At 42.6% G+C, this 21165-nt stretch overlaps 1 long non-coding RNA gene across 3 annotated transcripts; it reads left to right on the forward strand.

Moving 5' to 3' along the window:
* Nucleotides 1–131: 131 nt before the first annotated feature.
* Nucleotides 132–11786, forward strand: LOC144303593 (uncharacterized). 3 transcript variants are annotated; one of them, XR_013370615.1, is made up of 3 exons: nt 132–373; nt 3392–3599; nt 10666–11786. It is a non-coding gene; the product is annotated as an uncharacterized LOC144303593 (long non-coding RNA). The 3 variants fall into 3 exon arrangements; XR_013370614.1 differs by lacking the exon at nt 10666–11786 and adding an exon at nt 4855–8428; XR_013370613.1 differs by lacking the exon at nt 10666–11786 and having other exon boundaries at nt 3392–3680.
* The last annotated feature ends 9379 nt before the right edge of the window (nt 11787–21165 follow it).

Consider the following 21165-nt stretch of genomic DNA (forward strand, 5'->3'; position numbering starts at 1 on the left):
CGCCGGGTCGGGCCGCGGCGGGGGGCGGGGCGCAAGGCCGCGCCGCTGATTGGGCAGCCCGACGCCGGGGGCGGGGCGCGGCGCAAGGCCGTGCCGCTGATTGGGCCTCCCGACGCCGGGGGCGGGCCGCGGTGGGGCTGGCGGGGGCTGCCGGGAGCGGAGACCCCGGCTGCGGCCGTGGCACTGCTGCGCGCGGTCCTCCCGCCCTGTCTTCCCGTCAGCAGCGGTGTGGCCGGGACGTCCCTGCCCCGCCCAGGTGTCCATCCGCCTTCGTCGGTGAGAAGGGCTGCAGGTTTGGGTGGGAAACCCGCCGTCCCAAGAACCGCGTTCGCCCCGAGGAGGCGCGTGCGGGACGCCCTTCCCGGTCTCCCAGGTACGCGCTTTGCCCGCTCGGACGGACCGAGCCAGCCCCCGAAGTACACTTGTTCCTGATGCTCAGTTTCGTGGCTTGAGTTCTGTGACCTTGACCAAGTTACTTGACCTTGGAAAACCCGTTTGCTCCCTGTGTAAAATGGGCGGTAACGAGATGACGCCCGACGGTCGTGAAGGAAAACGGCCTACGGCGCTTCCCACTGAGGGGTCGCCGAGGGGTCGCCGGGCCGCAGCCGGAGCGCGTTTCCGTCAGGCCTTCCGCACGGGAGCGGGGCCTTCCGGGCCGCCTCAGAGCCTCTGTTTGGATTCCGAGTAGGAATCCTGGTCCAGGCTGAAAGACCGAGGCGGCCACAAATCGGACAGATTTCCCGGGTCCGGGTCGGAATTTTCATTGTTTTTTTTTTTTTTTTTAAATTTTTATTTATTTATGATAGTCACACAGAGAGAGAGAGAGAGAGAGGCAGAGACACAGGCAGAGGGAGAAGCAGGCTTCATGCACCGGGAGCCCGACGTGGGATTCGATCCCGGGTCTCCAGGATCGCGCCCTGGGCCAAAGGCAGGCGCTAAACCGCTGCGCCACCCAGGGATCCCCTCATTGTTCTTTTGGTCAGAGACCATTGAAAGGTTTTTCAGAGCGCAGTGAAGTTCAAACGGGATCTTTTCAGTTGTTAGAAAGAGCAAATGCCGAGCAAAGCCTTAAATGTAGGCCTAAATGTAGGCCGTGCCTTAGACTGGATTTCGCTAAAACAAACAAAAGACAAAAAAACAAAAAAGAAAATTTTTTTTACTGGGACATTTTATTTATTTGAGAATTTAAAAAAAAAATTGGAATTCAATTTGCCAACATATAGCATAACACCCAGTGCTCATCTTGCCTAGTGCCCCCCTCAGTGTATTTATTTAAAGTTTTATTTATTTATTCATGAGAGACACAGAGAGAGAGAGGCAGAGACACAGGCAGAGGGAGAAGCAGGCTACATGCAGGGAGCCTGATGTGGGACTCGATCCTGGGACCCCAGGGTCATGCCCTGGGCCCAAGGCAGGTGCTCAACCGTTGAGCCACCCAGGGATCACTGGGACTTTTTTTTTTTTTTTTTTTTAAGATTTTATTTATTTATCCATGAGAGACACAGAGAGAGAGAGAGAGGCAGAGACACAGGCAGAGGGAGAAGCAGGCTACATGCAGGGAGCCTGATGTGGGACTCGATCCTGGGACCCCAGGGTCATGCCCTGGGCCCAAGGCAGGTGCTCAACCGTTGAGCCACCCAGGGATCACTGGGACTTTTTTTTTTTTTTTTTTTTAAGATTTTATTTATTTATCCATGAGAGACACAGAGAGAGAGAGAGGCAGAGACACAGGCAGAGGGAGAAGCAGGCTCCACGCAGGGAGCCCGATGTGGAACTCGATCCTGGGTCTCCAGGATCACACCCCAGGCTGAGGGTGGCGCCAAAACGCTAAACCACGGGGGCTGCCCTCACTGGGACATTTTAATTTTAACCTCACTTCCGGGTTTTGAGGCAGTCTGTGGAAAAAAAAGACAAATGTTCCCAGCTACACTTTGTACCTATTGTTCTCCAGGAAGTACAAGGTAAACTTTGACTAGCTTCTGATGTGATTCCAGTTACAAAAGGTGGGATACAAGGTATTACGGAAGTTCCTGGGATCTGAGTCTCCACGCGTGGAGGTTTTAGGGCAAAGGAAATCTATGATACCTGCAGAGGCAGTGGGGCGAAGAGCATAAGTGTCTGAGCCTCGGAAGCCTTGGGTTGTCTCCTCTCTGCACCTACACAGGCGGCTCTCCCTCCTTGGGCCTCCTTTGTTCCTCTGTAGGAAAAGGTTTGGGCTAGCTCCCAGGATCTGAATTTGAGATCCTAGGGCGGCTAGGTGGGTCCTTAGTGTTGTGGTAATCTCAAAATCTTGTACAAAGTGTGTGTATGTACATTTCAGGAGAAGAGGTCTATGGTTTTCCCTTTCATCAGAATCTCAAAAGGAGGGATCCCTGGGTGGCACAGCGGTTTGGCGCCTGCCTTTGGCCCAGGGCGCGATCCTGGAGACTCGGGATCGAATCCCACATCGGGCTCCCGGTGCATGGAGCCTGCTTCTCCCTCTGCCTGTGTCTCTGCCTCTCTCTCTCTCTCTCTGTAACTATCATAAATAAATAAAAATTAAAAAAAAAAAAAAAAAAGAATCTCAAAAGGAAAAAAAAAAAAGAATCTCAAAAGGATCATGTGGCACCCCCTGTAGAAGTGTCAAAGCAACTCTTCATCTCTTAAAATCCACAGTTTTATGATCTCAGCAGTCAGGAATGTGAGGAAGCAGATTATAATAAAGACTATACTCGAGAGGCAAGATCGATGCACTGTCATTACCTATGATTAATCCATTTTATTCAGGGAAAAATAAATATCTAAAATAAGCAGACTGTTCATCAAAAAAGGGGATTATAAGGATCCAGAGATCAGCTTTCTTGACCTATAAAAGGCATAGCACATAACAAATTGGTTTTTATTTACATTTTGAGGTATAATTGATAGTAAAGTGCACAACTCTTATGTGTACAGCTCAATGAATTTTTAGATGTGTAGACACCTGTGAAACCTGCCCAGCACCCCAAAAAATCCCCTTCCTGTTCCCTAGATATCATCTCTGCTAAATGTAGTCACTCTTTTGACCTTCTCATCATAGGTAAGTTTTGCCTGTCCTTAAACTTTATAATGCATCATACAGCATTAAAAATTACTAATCATATGCCCTTCTGCCCTGCTGGAAGGCAGTATGGTACAATGGAAAGAGCACGCACTATCTTGGAATCAAACATACAGAGTTTGAATCAGTCTCCATAGCCCACTCACTATGAAACCTTGAACAAATGGCTTCATCTTTTTTTTTTTTTCTTGACACTAAAAACTTGAATAATAAAAAAATGGTAAGTTTTGTGTGTAGAGACTATTAAATAATCTATGTATCTGACCTATAGAAGGGGCTCAAAATTTTTTATTTTTCTTTCTTTCTCCCTAGAAAATTCCTACTCAACCTTCCAGACTCAACACAAATATTTCCTAAAGGAGGCCTTTTCTAACTCCCTGCCTACCAACACTTTTGATCTCCTAGGTCTCTCTGTTTTATCACTGTTCCACCATTGTGCATATTTGTGCTCTGCTACAGCATTTAGCACAATCTACTGTGACTCTGTTGACACCTACTACAAGGACGCGGGAGCCTCGAGGTCAGGAAATGTGTGATTGTGCCTGTATTTCACTAGTGCTCCGACTAGTAAGAGGAGCTCAATAAATTTTTGTGGAATTTATTCTGCTGAACTGACATTCTTTTAGAAGTATGTACCATAGGAGAGTTAGTTTGGAAACTATCTAAAGGAGACAGTGTATCGATTTCTTTTGAGTTGGGTAAAATGTGTGTTATAGATGAACAGCGGCTTAAAGAATGAAGCAGTGCTTAACATATATGGTGTGGGCACTTGTGTTATAGGCCAATTCCCATGGGAATGAGTGAGATTTGGCCCAATAAACAGCTGAAGTGGAAAAGCCAACAAACTCAATGAGTTTGTAGCTTTTCCAAAGTTGGGAAACACAAGACAAAGGAACAGACTATAGGGCAGTGAATGAAGGGACAGCTGACTGGATGATCACACAATTAGAGGGATTTTGTTGGTTGTTTAATCTTTTATTAGCCTTTTGAGGAAAGGAGATGTGAAAATCCCAGGGTTATAATGGAGTCCTCAACGGTGACAGAAAATAGGCCGGTGAGTGGGACTGTTATAATACCTAGAAAATATTTTCATTTGTAAGGAGTATCCACAAGTGTGTAAGTGGTCATAAAATCTTAATAACGTATAAGGAGTAATTCCAAGAAATTCAATGTAACTGTTTCTTACCGAATGAGAGTTCCTTAAATTAAACATGAATCTGTCCCAATGATCAAATGTAATGACAGCTCTATCCTCAAATAGAAGCCATTCTCTATATCCGGCAATTCACATTTATGGCCTCAGGCCAGTTACACCCATTGCTGGCCCTAAAAGCGGACCAAGTGGACAGATATGAGTCAGTTGCCTTTCCTGACTTGCTCCCTAAATCCATAGGGTTAAGTGCATATCCTGGTTGACCTGGCGTAATTGTTAATCATGTCACCTTTCACTCTCAAAACTATTCCAGAATAAGGTGATAAATTATGTCACTTTACCTTTGGGCTTCACAATCCAACTGTCTACTCCTTTCCACTTCCCCCTCCCCCCCAGATCCCAGTCTTTATAAGCCTCAGAACCTTTCCCACACTCTTCCCCAGGTTTTCAGCAATAGGTCCTTGAAGTCTTAGTCAAACACAATAGCAGTAAAAATAAAGAGTACAAAGAAGGGAGGGATAAAACTTAGCTAAAGAAGGAAGTGAGACAAGGAGCAAAAGGAGGAGTAAGACTGTAGACTAAGGAGTTTTTGTGAATTATAATGAAATTGATTTTCTTTCAGCATTACTAACTCAGCTCTGAAGACCATTTTATCAGAGGAACTCCAGAACTGATGTGAGCAGAGTGGCTTCTTTGAAAGACAATACTTCCTGAATGTATAAGTTTTGGGTGTTTTAGGGTGAAAACTCAAGATTGCTTTATAGTCACACCATGCTTTCAAGCCTTACATGTTCTCAGATCCAACTAACAGAGAAAACACAGTTGCTATGATTGCAACTCCATCACAAGATGGTGTTCTGGGACTTGCGAGTGATTTGGGCTTCAAATTTTTTGATTCAAGATCAAACTAAGGTCTGTGGGCTTTTGAGGTTGGGTTCTGTCAAAAAAAATAAAAAAGGTTTGTACTGTGATGTGGTGCAGAAACAAAGGAATTACAAATATAATGAATGCTTGTTTATTTTAGGCCAGTCAGTATATACAAATAAGCAAAAAGAATAAAGATCACAGATCCCACTTATAAATAACTGCTATTAGCATTGATGTTTAATTTTCCAGAGTTTTTTCCATATGTGTTACATATATTTTTGAAGACAAGATATGCCTTATACAAAAATAAGATACAAAGGAAGCTACTACTATCTACGAAACAGCTTAAGAAAACAGAGGAACATAGCCTAGAATGTCTTATAAGTTCTGGGGACAAGCTAAAATTCCTCACCAGATATCCACATTCCATCTCAGGAATTTCTCAGTGTCATTTCTGTGTATCAAACTTTTGCCTGATAGGCTTTTCCTTGTCTTCTCGTTTTCTTGTAGCATGTCTTCCTCCCCCCGCCTCCCCCCCCCCCAAATGCTGGTTCATCTAGAGCCATCTCACCTCTAGGAACGTGTAACCTATTTTGGAATCGAGTGTAATAAATTAGACCTTTGAGTCTCCCCCAAAATATGGCTCCTATATTTTACTCATAGTTCCCAAAGTAAAAGGATCTCATGCTCTGACTAAACAACCCTCTTCCCCCAGCACTCAATAGGAGAGTGGAATTGGAACACAGAAGGGCAAGACAGGCATGATTGTATCTGTTATTTATTCTAGTACAGAGGCCAGATCTTAGACTCCTGCTTCCTGTGTCTTCTAAAGAATTCTGCATGTGTACACTGGGGAAAAAAAAAAAAAAAACCCTGTATTCTGAAGTTGTTGATTACAATTTTCTATGTATATTAAAAATTGTGTATCAATTTTCTTTTTTTTTTTAAGATTTTATTTATTTATTCATGAGAAACACAGAAAGATAGAGAGAGAGAGAGGCACAGACACAGGCAGAGGGAGAAGCGGGTTCCATGCAAGGAGCCCAAGGTGGGACTCGATCCCGGGTCTCCAGGATCACACCCTGGGCTGAAGGTGGCGCTAAACTTCTGAGCCACCTGGGCTGCCCATGTATATCAATTTTTTATGTATAAATAGGTAACATTTTTTCATTGCAGAGTATGGATCTTTTATATCTGTACTGATACTTGGCTTGTTTTATCAGTGACTGTGAGATGTTTCATAATCTCTTCTGGTTCTCTATAAACTCTTTTAATCATTTAAAAAGCATCTCTAGGTATGCTACTGTGCCTTGGTAAAGAATGAGTATCTCGCTAGGATGATATTTTGTGAGGATAGGTCTCTATGTTTCTTTATTCCTTAAACCAGCAATCATTATATAGTGCTATGTCCCCAGTCAACAGAGTACATGGGTCTGAGAACCAGAGAATAGAAGTAGGAGAAGCCCCACTCACCATCAATGTCAGAAAGCTGTTGGAAGAACTTGGTTTTTTGTCTCTGTAACTTTAGGTCCTATGGCTGTATACCTGCCTTCCAGAAAGAGGATACCAGGGAACAAAAAGTCCCACTGAACTTAATACCATGACTACCACTTTGCCACTTTGGGTTCTTTGTACCAGTAGAAAGGGGTTACCACCTTGTGAAGGAAATTGACTTGGATAATCATGAGGAGACAGGTCTGCTGCTGCACAGTGGGGACCGGCAAAAAGTGTTTGGGACTTGCAGGGCACTTGGGTGGCTCAGTTGTTTAAATGTATGACTCTTGATTTAGCCTTGGGTCATGATCTCAGGGTCTTGAGATTGAACCCTGCATCAGGCTCTGATCTCAGTGGGGAGTCTGTTTGAGATTCTCTCCCTCTTCCCCTCCCCACACTTGTGTACTCTCTCTCTCTTAGATAAAAATAAGTAAATCTTTTTTTTGTTTTTATTTTTTTTAAGATTATTTATTTATTCATAGAGACAGAGAGAGAGAGGCAGAGACACAGGCAGAGGGAGAAGCGGGCTCCAATGGAGTCCAACGTGGGACTTGATCCCGGGGCTCCAGGATCACTCCCCAGACTGTAGGCTGCGCTAAACCGCTGTGCCACTGGGGCTACCCTATTTTTTTTTTTAAAGAAAAGAAATGTTTGGTACTTGAGTGATCCACTAAGGAGTCTCTTGAAACTCTCATGGCAGTTTTTTTTTTTTTTTTTTAAGATTTTATTTTATTCATGAGAGACACAGAGAGAGAGAAAGGCAGAGACATAGGCAGAGGGAGAAGCAGGCTCCCTGCAGGGATCCCAGTGTGGGACTTGACCCCAGGACCCTGGGATCATGACCTGAGCCAAAGGCAGACGCTCAACCACTGAGTCACCCAGGCGCCCCTCTCAAGTAATTTTAACTATAAATGGAACTATATCTGATAAGGGCATGGTAGTCAGGAGCTCAGGCTCCTCACAGATGAGGATTGAGTCATCCTACCAGATAAGGCACCTAGACCAGCAGAAGGACAACCTGGATGAGGAGACTCTAGATTGGAAGGTGGAGGAGAGAGATGCTGAATATCATCAACGGCCTTGGGTCCAGCTACAGCAGCAGAGGCTATAGCTCCTCTCCCACACCCTCCTTCCTTACATTTTTGCCAGAAGTGTAATTGACCAGAATCCTGGAGAAGCCCTGATAGGATAGAATGAACCCAATGTATAAAGCACATGGATCTGAACACTGCAAGAGGTAGACCGTGGCAGACATTGCTGAGTCTGAGATCCCTTTTCCCACTTTGGTTGTTATGTCCACCACCCTAGTTGCCACAGCTGGGAATAATGGGCCATGCCTGCAACTTTCTCTGGAGGATTTCTCTTGTATGTTTGAAGCCTCTGGGGCTAGAGATTCCTGGAAGTTCTACCAACCTCCCATTTCATGAACTGTGACCAATAATTGATTGGGGCAAATGTACAGAAGTTCTACTCCCTTGCTTCAAGGCAAGACAGGTCTGCAATGTACTTTATACTCCCCAGTTTCTTGTAGGATGAAGCTGAAACTAGATTTCACCTGGAACCCCATTCTTGCATAGTTCCTTGCCTATCCTACTTTCCTCCCTCCACTCCCTGTCTCTTCTGATTGCACTCCAATAAGTCACATGCAAACAAGTAACCATTTCAGGTTGTTTCTAGGAAATCTTACTTAAAATCTCTGCCAAATAAACTACAGGCACCCAATTCTTTCTCCCAAGTAAGAAAGCAGCCATTCATCCAATAGATATTTAATAGCTGGGAAGACCACATGACCCTAAGTTATTGTAGGAGGCAATTCCTAGACTTCAACTGTTATATATATATATAAAAAAAAAAACATTAAAATTGAATCATGGCATATCTTGGCATACATAATTATGTCTTTTTTTTTTAAGATTTTATTTATTCATGAGGGACACACAGAGAGAGAGATAGAGGCAGAGACACAGGCAGAGGGAGAAGCAGGCTCCATGCAGGCAGCCCAACGTGGGACTTGCTCCTGGGTCTCCAGGATCACGCCCTGAACTGAAGGCGGTGCCAAACCGCTGAGCCACCGGGGCTGCTCCATAACTATGTCCTCTTAAAGCATTTTAATAAACTTTGACTCACTTTCTATATGGAAAATTGTGTGTGTGTGTAGAAACCTCATTAACAATGAAATATGAAAGACTTCAAGATGTGAAATTAGTTTCAAGGTCGTAAATTACAGTAACAAGAAATTCAATTTACCACAGGGAGAGCTTTGTAGCTGCTAGAGTGGTCTCAGGTTAGGTTGAATTTCCTGTCATCTTAGATTTTCAAACACAAGCTAGATGATCACCTGATGAAAACAATGAAGTGCTCTTCAATGAAGTGCATGAGAAGCACTGGATTAGTAGCTAGTTGGTGCAGGTGATCTATTGTTATGATCTGTATTCAGGAACTGAAATACAGCATTTTGAACCCTCTTTTGGTTAGAGAAAAATTCAACTGAGAAATTATTTCCAGTCATTTACTTTTTCTTTTAAAATTTTGCTTTCCGGGCAGCCCTGGTGGCGCAGCGTTTTAGCGCCGCCTGCAACCCAGGGCATGATCCTGGAGTCCCGGGATCGAGTCCCACGTCAGGCTCTCTGCATGGAGCCTGCTTCTCCCTCTGCCTGTGTCTCTGCCTCTCTCTCTCTCTCTCTCTCTCTCTGCATCTCTATGAATAAATAAATAAAATCTTTAAAAAAAATAAAATTTTGCTTTCCGGTACTTAGTACTAAATCCGTCATTTGTTTTGTACACATTTTTCTTCAACCAGATCTCCTCTTTATGGTAGTAGCTATTGATCAAAAACAAAACCAACACACTAGCCTATGTGATCCTTCATTGAATTGTGTTGGGCAGTGACGATGACTGGAGGTGTGGACTGAAAACCATCTGCTGGCTTCCTATACCTGTAGATGGCTGAAAACCAGATTAATATTTCAATTGCTGAATTTAGGCACCTATTAACACACAGTTTTTCTCTTATGTGAAAATTAAGGCATTGTTTGGGAAGTAGGATGCCTAGAATTGAAATGGGATATATATGGGTAATTGCTGTCTGATGGTACCATTCAATATGCCTGCTCACCATGCCTCAGACCATACCACCATCCATAGTCCTTAAATATCTTATACACCATCATGTTATCCCATGTAATATCGCTTCTGACAAAGAAAACTCTCTTTGATGAAAGAGTTACAGCAATGAACTGGTATCTATGAGATTCACTGGTTATATTTATTTATTCCATCACTCAGAAACAAGTGATCTTATAGAGAGGTATGATTTCTATTGAAAACTCAGTAATAATGCTAGCAGATTTTCCAAGGTTAAGGTTGCTTGCTCTAAGTCCGCAACCAAGTTATAGTCTTATTTTTTTCCCATTGCAAAAGTCTAAGTTCCAAGATGGAAGTGGGAAGTGTACTTTTCACACATAATGCAAATTAGAAAATGTTTTGTTTTCCATCCCCATGATCCTCGATGGGCTGGTTTAGAGATCTTGGTATGCATGAGAGAAATGCTTCTGCCAGGAGACACACTGGTTCTCCTGAATTGGAAGTTAAGACTGCCACCTGGATGCCTTAAGTTCTCCATGTCACTAGGAAGACAAGCCAAAAAAGGTGCTGGCTGGGCTGATTGATCCTCACAATCAGGAGAGAGTGTCACTGATAAACAGTAGAGGCTTAAAGGACTGTGGCTGGGACTTACAGATCTTGGGGTCATTCTTAGTACTGCCATGTCCAGTGGAAAAGTTAATGGAAGACTCCAACAATCTTAGGTGGGCAAAACTATCAAGGATTCAGATCGCTTGGGAATGAAGGTTTGAGTTATTCAAACAGGTAATGATACTGGACTAGCTGGAGTTGTTGCTCTGTACAAGAGGACATGAAATGGGTGCTAGAGGATGGAGGCTAGAAATATCAATTAAAGCTTTGTAACTATTTGCAAAAATAAAGGTTATAGAATCTGCCTAATTTTCTCACTTGTTCTGCTATGCATATATTTTAAACTAGTTTTCTTTTCTTTTCCATCCCTTTCTTCCAGGGCATGCTGGTGGGTGGTTAGCTTTGCAGTTTCACTCATGGGTTACAGAATTCTGAGACAGGATCATGATAGGACCACAAGAGGACTGAGTACCACACAGAGATTCAAGCTGGATTCAGCTACCAATGGGAGGTTATCATCCTTTTAAGAAGGGAGTGAGCACATTTTAATTTTTTCTTCTGTTAGTATTAAATATGGGAAGAAGACTTCATGTTACTATTGGACAGCAAAGAAGTGAACTCTAGTGAATATCGTCATCCTTTTCAACTAGCATCTGTTTTCTTCTTGATGATTGGAGAATTCCCCACCTTAAAAGTCTGCCTCTCACTCTAGAAGCTAAAACTGGCAAATACTCACTGTCTTACGTTCCTTACAGTTGGAGTGTAAGTACAGGATCTAGGACCTACCACTAACCAGATACAATTGCCCAATACTCTATATCAAGAGTGAGCCACAGAAGGACTGCAGGGAACTACTAGACAACAGCAACATTACAGAATGATCCAGGTCCTTGGGCAGCAGTGGTACCTTCAATGACAAATTCCAGGGTGTGAATTTTGGATATGTTCCTGGCTGGGTAGCACTGAGCCTGAAACATGTTCTCCTACCCTCCCGGCAGTTCTGGAAACAGCTTCTCTATCATGGTTTTTGGTTTGCAAAGTTTGATTTTTATAAAATTTCATACTTAAGAGCAAAATTGCCAAGAATTGTTAAGGAACCATATGCCCTTAGGAGGAGGGAGGAAGGAGAAAGAGAGCAAGCTTGGGGAAGAAGGGTAAAGCAAATGGAGCAAACTGTAAACAATTGGTAAATTTAAATGAAGGTAATATGGAAGTTCGTTAACTTTTTTTTTTTTTTAAGGGCTCGAATGCAGGGCTTGAATTTACAACCCTGAGATTAAGACCTGAGCTGAGATCAAGAGTCAGACACTTAACTGACTAAGCCACTCAGGTGCCCAGTTCCTTAACTATTTTTCAACACACACATACACACACACACGCACATATTTTTTTCTGATTCATCTGAGAGTAAGTTGTAAACATTCCTCTGTATCCCTAAATACTTCAGTGTGTATTTTCTAAGACATGGATATTTGATTATATAAAAACACCATACAATTATTTTTTATTTTATTTATTTTTTAAAAGATATTATTTATTCATGAGAGACACAGAGAGAGGCAGAGACACAGGCAGAGGAAGAAGCAGGCTCCCTGCAGGGAGCCTGATGTGGGACTCGATCCCAGACCCTGGGATCATGTCCTGAGCTGAAAGCAGACACTCAACTGGTGAGCCACCCAGGCGTCCCCATACAATTATTTAAACCAGAAAATGTAACACTGATATAATATCATTCCATATATATATTCAAATATTCAAATTCAAACAAATTTATTTTCTTTTTAAATGAATCCATGTTAGGTTCTGTGAACTCTGATTAACTCAAAGTCTGAGATACCACTTCCTCTTATGTATCCTTGTGATACAGGGTACTCTACCTACCAGAGTATTTATAACATTCTATTCCTGGTTATGTGTCTGCCTCTCCAACCTGAATTAAGCCATGTAAAAGTGTAGCTATGTCTCTTTTTCACTGGTATTTCTTCACTGACTAGCAGAGTTTCTAACCTATAGTAGATGCTCATAAATATTTGTTGAACAACTAGATTTCTACACTTTTTATATTATTATTTTTTAATTGTTTTTTGGATTTCTACACTTAAGTGGCAACTCTAAATTTGGTCTGAGTTGATTTGTCATATTTGCTACTTTAGTTGAAAGTTTTATCTTTCAAGTTTCAATGCACAAAGTAGAAATCATTCTAGGTAATTTTTACAGGAAGAAACTTAGTGTCAGAAATTGATGCATGTAAGGTCTAAGAGAGCGAGATCTAGGCTAGACCACTAGAAATTATTCCCAGAAAATACAGAACTGGACTATCAGCCACGTTTCAAGGTTATCATTTGAATTATTTAAGACATACCTCCATAGCTTTGGTCCAGGGATCTGGAAACTGTAATCAAGAAGCTGCTGCCGGGATCCCCGGGTGGCGCAGCGGTTTGGCGCCTGCCTTTGGCCCGGGGCGTGATCCTGGAGACCCTGGATCGACTCCCACGTCGGGCTCTCCGTGCATGGAGCCTGCTTCTCCCTCTGCCTGTGTCTCTCTCTCTCTCTCTCTCTCTGGTGACTATCATAAAAAAAAAAAAAAAAAAAATTTAAATAAAAAAAAAAAAAAAAAGAAGCTGCTGCCACTGCCACCATGGATGACTTCACTGCTTCTTGGTACTCAGAACTCTGGAAAATGGCTGCGGGGATCCAGGAGCAGAAAAAATTCACATTTTCACAAGTTTTCTTGATAGTATAGAGGCTAAAGGAGTGGCTTTAAACTTTATCTCACTTCTATGCATTATATTTTATGAGTTTATCCCATCATCAGAAACTAGTTCACATTCAGAAACCTAGTTGCAAAGGAGGCTGGAAAAGGTAGTTCTCAGCTACCCAGGCTTTGCAATGCAGGAAGATTCTGCATGGAGGCTGAGTCGATCCCCGGGATGCACCACAATGGCTTCCCCATTCATGAAGTTGCTGTAGCTAGACACCAGTGTACAAACCTCAGCTCCTTTCTGATGCCAAGATGCTCTTCTTGGATGGAGGTAGTAGCACCTCTTCTCCATGAGATAAAATTTAGAAAATTACATTTAGTATTCCCAGGGAACAGAACGAGGTACCCCTTGGTTGACTGCTCCAGAGTCACTGATCCTCTGAGCAGTTTGCGCAAGAAGATGGCAGCGACGTGACCAACTTAGACCTTCCTTCCTCTCTCTGGAGAAAGGTAGTAACATACTAACTCATTTTCCAGGCACCCCTGGAACTTTCAGGATTAGTGCAGTGGAAGGAGAATGGAGTAATCAAAGCCCAGAGAGATGAGGAGATCTGTGTGACATTGTGGAAAGAGCATGGACTTTATAGTCAAGTGGCCCTGGCTACATTCGTCTCTTACTGTGACACCTGGAGCAAGTTCCTTAGTTTCCCTATATCTTGATTTCCTCATATTTACAATACCTATCTCCTAGGGTTGTTAAGAGGATTAAATTAGAGAACACAGTCAAGTGCAGATACATAAAAGTACACAAAGGAATGTTGGTTAGTTTCCTACAGTTACTGTGATAAATTATGATAATCTTAGGGGCTTAAAACATTTTTTAACTTCCTTACAGTTTTGGAAGTCAGAAGTCTCAATTCAGTTTGGGCTGAAAAGAAGGTGTTGGCAGGGCCTCACTCCCCTCAGAAACTCCAGGGATAGCTGGCCTCTCCCACCTTCTAAATTGTTTGGAGAGAGCTGGAGACATGGAGGACATACAGCCATTAATGGACATGTTGCCTGAGAAGGAGTGAGAGAGCACAATACCCTGATTGTTCCCTCCTTTTACCCTCCACTATTCCCTTCTACGGGCCAAAGCTACCTGGAAGCCGCTTGCTAAGGGATGCCAGAAAATGTAGTTCCCCTAGAGTCAGAGCAGAGCAGGGGAAGATCAGGGAATGGACCAAGAGCAAATAGGCAAATAAGTGTCACAGTCCACACCGCTTGCTATTCAAAATATTTACCCCCTTTATCACAGTATCATGCTTCTTCCTAACAGGATGCAGCTTTGCTTCACACACATGAAGATGCCCTCGTCATCTCCTGGACGTGGGTGAGATGAGCCATCACTGCCATTTTAAAGTCCAAGATTTCTAGGGAATTCAGTCTTCCCAATAAACCATTTCTTATGGTCTGGTTACATATGAACTAATGGACAAAGTTAAATACCATTGACCTTCTTTGTGCGAAATAGTCTAAGAAGAGGGAGGGAAAAAGAAAAAAAACTGGTTAATATTAATATATACATAACAAAAATATGCATAGCTGTTATTCCTATAACTGGCCTAAGGGCAGAGTTGATATTTATCACGTCATTCTCTCACTACTCATTCCATGCTTCTGTCGTCCTTAGTCAGTGCTCTGTTTGTGGTTTTTCACCTGGGTAATGACCAAAACTTCATTCCTGAAGAATCTGAGTCCTACTGGTCTTGCCTTTTTGGTTTTTGCCTTTTTTGGGTTTTTCCTTTAAACTTTCCTGTTTGAGATGGAAAAACAGAGTTGCCCCAGTGTTTCCCCTGGATACCAGATAGGGTCCTCTCTGCCCTCATTGTTAATTGGACTTAGCACTCCATCCAGTATTACAGCCTCTCTATTGGCTATGATTCAGTGGCATGAAGGCCCCAAAATAGTCAGGTGATAGTTTCTATTTCTCATTTACTCATTTACTCATTTCTATTTCTCATTTACTCTCATTTGGGCTGTTATTGTGTACTCTTGAAAGCGCACCTCCCTTGGGACTGTAGCTGACTGAGGTAGATATCTCTCTCCATATCCAACCAGTCCATCTGACAGCTTTCCCTTTTGTCTCTTCTGGTGGGCTTTCTCTGACACTCTGCCAAAGGGGAGTATAGCCTAGAAACATGAAAGAATGTTCTGTGAATTGGAGCTGATGGGTATATACTTTTGCTTTCCCATCTCCGTGAAGGACAATTCTGAAGCTTGTTCCACACTGTTTTTCAGAGGGTTCTTGGTGAGACTCAGTGCTCATCTACTCATTGTCACACATTTATTGGCTTTTTTCCCCTTTTCTGGCTCACTTTCCTCTCTTTTTCATTTGTGCTTACTGGGATCATTGCCCAAACTATCTGCACCCCAAGACCTGTCTTAGGACAAGAACCTAAACTAAGACAGGAACTAAGACTTTTAAACTAGAAGAGTCTAAGATTGGTGGAGAAGGAAAAGTAAATTTTGTCAGTGGGTCATTCATTAGGTTTCTGAACCCTGGGTATTTGGAAAAGTAAATTTTGTCAGTGGGTCATTCATTAGGTTTCTGAACCCTGGGTATTTTGCCTATAGGAGAAATAGCACCATCTGTTGGTCACTGGCTCAAAGCATGTATTCCATTCTGTAGGACAGCACTTTGTCTCACAGTGGTGTTATCCTACAGGTAGTGCTGTAGTTATGATTTCAGTAGGTCGTTCCAACAATCTACCATGTAAGTTGTTCTCAGATGATGGGGTATTTGATAAGATTAGTGAAATCTAAGAATGTGAGCCTATTTCTCTTGCTGTCAAATGAGATCTTTGGTGAGCAGCAGCAGCTTGTTTAGGATATCATGACAATGAATCATGGAATCAAGGACATTCCATTAAGTCCACAAATGGTGTTGCTGGCAGAACCATTTTGGATAGGGAAAGAGAAAAAAGTGCCTATTTTAGTGAGGACAAATCTCTGCTCTTCTATAATGGAAGAGGTCCAACATAATCAACATGTCCCTGCTGCCCCCAAAGAATTGTAACAGGGGCTCAACATTGGCCTCTGCTGTGGGCAAGCTGAGCTTTCTGCCTTGGAGAGGGAAGTCACATTCTTGAGCCCATGGATACCCTTATTCCTGTTGCATGGCTGCAAGTACACAGGCCCACTCAACAAGGATGGAGGAGGCTTAACAAAGGAGCTGATCAACATCCATAAAATGGGTCATCCACCTGGTTATATTGAAAGCCTTCTCTGCAGTGAATGCCTTTTGATGAGTGTTCACATGAACAGCAAAAATCCTCTTACTGGGATCCCTGGGTGGCGCAGCGGTTTGGTGCCTGCCTTTGGCCCAGGGCATGATCCTGGAGACCCGGGATCGAATCCCACGTCGGGCTCCTGGTGCATGGAGCCTGCTTCTCCCTCTGCCTATGTCTCTGCCTCTCTCTCTCTGTGTGTGTGTGACTATCATAAATAAATAAAAATTAAAAAAAAATCCTCTTACTATTGGCCAGTTTTGGGAGGTCCATCCATATACCTCTTCCATAGATTTCCTTGTTAGCAATATTCCAGTATTATTCTTTCCAAGTCTCTGAGTAGCAGGCATAATAATGAGCTACTACTCATGAGTCAGAAGTTGTTTGTACTTTGGGCCATGACTTCTTCAGGCAAAATGGACATCCAAATGTGCTGCCCAAAGTTCTCCCCACCGAGAGAGTTGACTTTCACCATTTTCCTTCAGAGTGACTCCTGAATACAATGGTGACAGTACAGCAGTCCACTTCCACCTGATGCTAACATACTGTGCAGACCCATTTTAAAACTAGGTACACGTTTTTTCCCCCTCTGACAGCCTCTTCATGAGGCTCGAGAGCTGAGCTAGCTATCCATGCAACTTCCTCCTGACCTGCTCGAGTGTAATAATCTTTTCTATACCATTTTTAATTGATGATGCTTTGTTGCTATGTATGTCCAATCTTATGGCAGTTCAAGAATGACAGCTGAGATCACATCAATCTTGATGTTATCAAGACCCAGTCTCTACCAGAGTCCAGTGTTCTCCAGCAGAGGAGAAGATGGTGTTGTGTCAAAACCCTGGGATTCTGGGCTTTGGGTCTCTTTTTTTGGTGTTTGCCGAAGGGCTCATACAGTATCCTTACTTGCCACAGACACTTTGGATCTTCTGAATTATTAGGGTTGAGTAGCAATGTAGCAGCTGGACCTGCTGCAGAGATTTTCATTCCCTACGAACACAGGTTTCTCAGTAAATGAGTCAGGGAAATATACCCAAATGTGGTATATGTTGCCTCCAAAATCCAAAGAGGCCCACCAAGACATCCTCTATTAGGATGTGCAAGGTACAGAAACTTGTCTTTCATTTTGAGGCCAGGATTCTTGACCTAATCTTGACATTTGAGCTTCATATTTCTTGGTTATGGGGAGCTGTCCTGTGCATTTCAAGATATTTAGCAGCATCTTTGACTTCTGCCCACTAGATGTAGGTAGCCACTAACTCCTTTACTCCTACTTGTGACAACCAAAAATCTCTCTAGGTATTTCCTGTTAAATGTCCCTGAGGGGAAAAAATTGCCTCTGGTTGAAAACCACTGCTACAGAGAGTTATTGCAACAATCCTTTCACTGAATTTTTGTGACTCTGGCATTCACGTGTCTTACTAAGAATGGTTGCTGCTTCCTATTCACCAATCAGCATGGTGTTATCAATGTAGTAGATCAGAGTGATGTTCTGTGGGATGTCTAGGTGGTCAAGATCACTGTGGGCTATACTGTGACAACAGTTTGAGAGTTGACAGGACGCTGGAGTAAGATTGTAAAAGTATATTGCTGACAAGTGAAACTTTGCTGTTTCTCATTATCCGTGCTAATTGATATGAGGGGAAAATGATTTGTCAAATAATAGCTGCATACTAGATGGCACGACAATATTGATTTCTTCTAGCAAAGACCATATCTGGATCAGAAGCTGCAAGTGAAATCACCATTTAGTTTTGTAATTATCAAACATAGGAGTTGGAGGTGTGATGAGAATCATCATTCCTGCATCTATCAAATCTTTCATGGTGGCACTAATTCCTGCAGTTCAGGGATGTGGTATTACTTTTGGCTTACTATTTTGTTAGAGAAGGGCAGTTCCAGGGGTTTCCACTTAGCTCTACCTACCACAGTAGTCCTCTCATTATGAGTCAGGGAGCCAGTGCAGAAAAGCTGCCAGTTGCCAAGTACGCCTAGTCCAAATAGGCATTTAGGACCTAGAAATTGCCTCAGCATGTGTCTACATAAGCCACTGAGCCTTCTGGGTGAGGGACTGGGATATAAATTTAACTTATTATTTGATCACCCAAAGCTCTAAATCTATTCAGCTTAATCTAAGCTGTCTAATGCTTGTGAAGTTGACAACTTACTCTACAGTCTTTTTGATTGTCATTACTAACATGTGGCAGAGTACAGCAGGTCCCTGAGGATGTGCATAAATTCAGAGCAGTATCTAATAATCCTTCAAAAAGTTTGGCTATGTCCCCTTCCTCAGTGCACACTCGCCTTGTTAACGGTTACAGGTTCCTTTGGGAAAGGCTCAGGGAAATATTTATAGTATATAGTTGTGACAATATTGCAGTGTCCTTCCTCAAGGGGACCCAGTTTCTCCTTCAGTCACTGGGTCCTGGGCATGTGGCATAACTAAACCTGGGAACTAAATGAGACACCAGGACTTCCTTTTGTGACAACTCAAGTCAGGTTTCTGTGCACTAGACCTATAGTTTTCCCAGTTGTATATATCAAGTAATACTTCGGTAGACTGCCTATCTATTTCATTCTTAGAGACCTTGTCATCAGGTAAGTACCCCCACAGATTTCTGAGGGTCAAAGCATTCTGATTGCCACTTTACCCCTGCTGTCCATTATGGTAATTGTGACCCCTTGTCTCCGATGGCCGTGTCTCATGTGGCCTCTGCCATTCTGCCAACATTACCATGGGAGTCAGAAAACCCATTTCAATCTTCCTTGATCTAGAGAGGACAGTCATTGCAGAGTTTTCAAGGAAGTCTATGTTTCTCCCACTTATGTTTTCTCAGTGCCTTAGTGCCCATCAGTCCCTTCCAGGAAGCCTGGTCAGGAAAAGGGTGAGCAGGATAATATATCCACTTCAACATTCCCATCACCTTGATGCTTTCACATTTTTTTTTTTTTTTTTTACCCTGTGGCTTGACTCTTTTGAATAAGACCTTTTAAATTCATTTCTCCACATCATGTGACTGAAGTTCTAGCATCTCAGCTTCATTGAAGTCAACCAACCAAGTAAACTATTAAAGATGCTTCTAGGTTCTCGACTTAGTACATCGAATTCAGAATTTCAGGTAAGGACGTCTATATTTCAATTTAGCCTGGCTCATCAATATGATGATAGCCTGGCTATCTTTGCTGATGTAACATCCTTAGAATTTACTCCTGTATAGTTTTCTAGGTTACTGTTGATATAAATACACAAGGTATTGCAATTCTTTGATTGTATGTTGTTGTTGTTGTTTTTTTTTTTTTTTGTTCCTAGAATAGATCTTACAATTCTGTCCTGGGTTCCTGGATTTGATTATAGAAGTGGGTTTGGAGGCAATGAGGGGTGGTGGATAGAATTCAGAGAGAATATACATCTCTTTCTTTGCAAAGGCAACTGCTACATTCAGGATCTTTAAACAAGGGAAGGTCAGTTTCCTAAGATAGGAGAGGGATCTGCTGTGGGACACCACTATTTTATACTTCCATTTCATGTAATTTCTTTACATAAAATATTAATAATATATTAATATTAATTAATATTATATTAAATATAGTCCATGTGAAGTGCTTTAGCATGATACCTGCTACATAGTAAGGGTTCAATAAAAGCTAACTATCTCTAGCAGATTAGCATAGCATGATTCAAAGAGGGGCTTTAGAGTCAAACAGACATGGGTTCAAATCCTAGCTCTACTTGGGGCACTGGGTGGCTCAGTTTTTTAAGGGACCAACTCTTGATGCTGGCTCAGGTCACGATCTCAGGGTTGTGATATTGAGACCTGTGTTGAGCCCAGTGATGGGTCCTGCATTGAGCCCTACATAAGGCTCCCCATTCAGAATGGAGTCTGCTTGAGATCCTCACCCTCCTCACCTACCCCCAGTCACGCATGCGCGCTCTCTCACTCTCTCAAATAAATTAATAAATCTTCAAATCTTAGGTCTACCCACTTCTAGCTATCTGCCTCAGGAAAAGTTAATCTAGGGCCTTTGTTGATTTGTAATATAGTAGAAATTACCTAATTCTCAGGGCTGTTTTCAGATTAAACGAGATTCTCTCTCTCTCTAGTTTGCATATAGAAAAAGCTTAGGCAAAGATAGCTAATACTATTCCAGTAATAAGGAACAACATGAACAAAGGCCCAGGGTAGGGAGAGAAAGAGAGAAGGAGAAGTGAATTTCAGGGTCTCAGTGTATTTTATTTTGTCTGGAGCATAGAGTAGTTGAGGAAATGGACTGGAAATGAGGCTGAAGAGGTTATCAAGCCTGATTCAAGCCTTCTGGGCCATGTCAAGGAGCCTGGAGAGATAGTAGAGCTAGTCACAGAGCATATATGACAAGTAGTACTTCAGGACAGGCTAGGTTATGGTGCAGTAACAAATGTTCCAAACATCTAAGTGGCTTACTAAAACAAATGCTATGTGTCCATCGGGGAATCATGCAATTACATAATCTGGTTCTGTTTCATGTCATCTTTACTCTGGAACCCAGGTTGGTGGAATAACTTTTCTCTGAAATAAATTGCTGGCAAATGGAAAAGAGACATGGTAAACGCACAAGCTGGCTCTTAAAATTTCTGCTTGGAATTGACCCTTCTGCTCATATTTTTTTTTTTTTTTTTTAAAGAGAGACAGAGACAGAGGGAGAAGCAGGCTCCCTGCGGGAAGCTTGATGAGGGACTCGATCCCAGGACTCCAGGATCACAACCTAAGCCAAAGGCTCAACCACTAAGCCACCCAGGCACTCCTTTCTGTTCAATGTTATTGGCCAAAGCAAGTCAGTGGGGCTGAGAAAGGGGCATTTCAGGAAGGGCACCAGACTATTTGGCAGATCAATAACTGAAACAGACTTTGTGGCAAAAGTTAACGAGTGGTAACCC

The sequence above is a fragment of the Canis aureus genome, chromosome 32, assembly GCF_053574225.1.
Source record: "Canis aureus isolate CA01 chromosome 32, VMU_Caureus_v.1.0, whole genome shotgun sequence".
NCBI classification, from domain to species: Eukaryota; Metazoa; Chordata; class Mammalia; order Carnivora; family Canidae; genus Canis; species Canis aureus.